The 2,500-nt window shown below is 41.2% G+C and overlaps 1 protein-coding gene across 1 annotated transcript in view; it reads right to left on the bottom strand.

The window, feature by feature from the left end:
• The window catches only part of LOC143294132 (uncharacterized), a 67,108-nt gene that overhangs the window by 2,336 nt on the left and 62,272 nt on the right, over nucleotides 1-2,500 (bottom strand). The gene's annotated exons all lie outside the window — the stretch shown is intronic.

Here is a 2,500-nt window from a genome sequence, read left to right as displayed (position 1 = left end):
GTCGTCATCCGTCACAGTTTTAAAATGCTCTTGTCAAGCCCTTGTTGATAAACGAAGAAATCCAACTTGGATCCAAACTGTTTGAAATATCACCGTCCTGTTTCCAATTTATCTTTCTTATCAAATCTTGGACGATATTGAACTGAAACAGTTGCTTCAGCATTTGGATTTCTGAAGCCTTTCAGTCAGCCTACCGTAAGTGCCATAGCACCGAAACTGCCTTGTTGCATGTGGTTAGTGGCCACCTTCAGGCCACCGACAGTGGTCGTGAGTCTATTTTGTCACTGTTTGACCTGTCGGTAGCGTTTGACACCATAGACCATGGCATCCTCATTACACGGTCGCGTACCACCTTCGGCTGCTCAGTCTAGAATGAGACTACTAGCAGTTTGATAACAAAGTGAAGAAACCTCAACGCATTCAGAATCATGCATCCCGACTCGTGCTTCGTATACACAGGCATGACAGTGCGATATCACTGCTCAGAACACTTCACCGGCTTCCTGTGAATGCTAGAAACCAATACAAAGTTTGTCTATACTGTCAGTGTATGTATCACAGTAATATTCCACCATATTTCTGATCTTCTCTATCAAAACCATCCATCTAGGGTGCTTCGCTCTCTTAACACTCTCTCCATTTACAGTTTTTCAGTTCTCCCTTGAGACCTTTGGTAAAAAGAAATCTTTCTCTGTCTTTGATCCCACTCTTTGGAAATCTCTATCTGTCCCTACGAAAATCTCAGTTTTTTGCAACCTTCGCACTCAAAATAAATAAATAGAATAAAATAGAATAGAATAGAACATGTTTTTATCACCGAGTGTACCGGGGGTCACAAGGAATATGGGGGATGGTGGGGGGGGGGGGGTAGTACATAAAAAGGTACAAACATAAATCGAAAATCATACACAAACACAGATACAGTAGAATTTAGGAAACATACATGTGCATATCAATATGAGAACTTGTGCACACACACACACACACACACACACACACACACACACACACACACACACACACACACACACACACACACACACACACACATTTAAACATAAGCTGCATATCACATGTGGATGGGGCTGATGACTAGATCTTCAGATAAGTGGTTGTTGATTGCACAACTCTCTTTAACTCACTCAGTACGGCCAGTCCTCTCTTCTCCTCTACACAGACCCCTCGGATGTCCAGTGGGTGTCTGAATGACCCAACCTTCAGCTTCCGTCGTCAGAACTGTGGTATTCTTTGTCAACATTCACCTCTTCAGTTTGAGAGCGTTCCGCTTGCAATATTTTGATGATGGTAATTGGGATGAAACGCTGTTAACGTCGTCTCTTTCGCCGTTCGTATGGAGAGAGTTAATCATACTGGATTTGTTCGAGGGACAGGGCATTGACAGCTTTGGGGAAAAAGCTATTGGCGAAGCGATTGGTTTTCGTCCTTATACTTCTGTACTGACGAACAAAGGGGAACATCTCGAAAATCACAAAGCTGGATGTGACTCGTCCTGGCTGATTGATTTTGCTTTTTTGAGTAGCCGCTTATAATATGTCTAGAGAAGGTAGATCAGCTCCGGTAATCTTGGTGGCAGTTTTTACGATTCTGTTCAGGGCTGCGACTTCAGCCTTGGAAATGTTTCCGCACCAAACAGTAATAGCGAAGGTTATCACGCTTTCAGTGACTGTTCGGTAGAGATCAACCATGATTTCTTTTTTTCTAACAAATAAATCAAATCGATAATTGAATGAAAAAAATAAAAACAACTTTAAGATGCAACTCTTCAAATTTGTATCTCCTGATGCCTGCGACAGAGCCAATGTGTGCTTATTTCTGTTTACTATATGTGTTTTTTATGTTCTTGAGGTGTTGTGTGGAAGAGGGAGAGGGAGGATGAGACTGATTTTTACGTACTGTGATTTTGGTTGTGTGCTATCTGGGCATTGTGATGTATGACATTGGTTCTTAAGTATCTGAATGGGTTTTAAGTAGTGTGATATACTTTTTGAATACAAGTGTTCATTACCGGTTTATAAGATTTCATCATTCAGACATTGGGATATCTAATATGTATTTCAAGTGTTAAGTTGTGCTTGTAGTCTCAGTAGGGGTATGTACGGAAGTTGTTAGCTTAGTGTTTTTCAAATGCATGTTTGAAACATCATTCAAAAAGATATTCATTGTACAGCGTAATGGAACTTGATTCACATGGAAAAATGTTGTTTAAACTGAATTATTTTTGTTAAAACAGCTGGGACCAGGGAGTGCTGCAGATCCACACACGATCCCCTTCAGGTTTTCAAAGACGAGGATGAAGCCACCATCGCCACAAACCCAACTGATGTGACGCCCAGTTTGCTGGGTTCCAAGAGAATTCATCTCCCATTTCTCCCCATACCAATTCCACATGTAAGAAGATCTGTTGTTTATGAGAACAGATTTTCATCAAGGACGAAAACACCATCCTTATCCCGTTTATTTTATGGGCAAAGCATCAGGA

Source organism: Babylonia areolata, chromosome 19, assembly GCF_041734735.1.
Source record: "Babylonia areolata isolate BAREFJ2019XMU chromosome 19, ASM4173473v1, whole genome shotgun sequence".
NCBI classification, from domain to species: Eukaryota; Metazoa; Mollusca; class Gastropoda; order Neogastropoda; family Buccinidae; genus Babylonia; species Babylonia areolata.
This window is presented reverse-complemented; position numbering and strand designations above follow the sequence as displayed.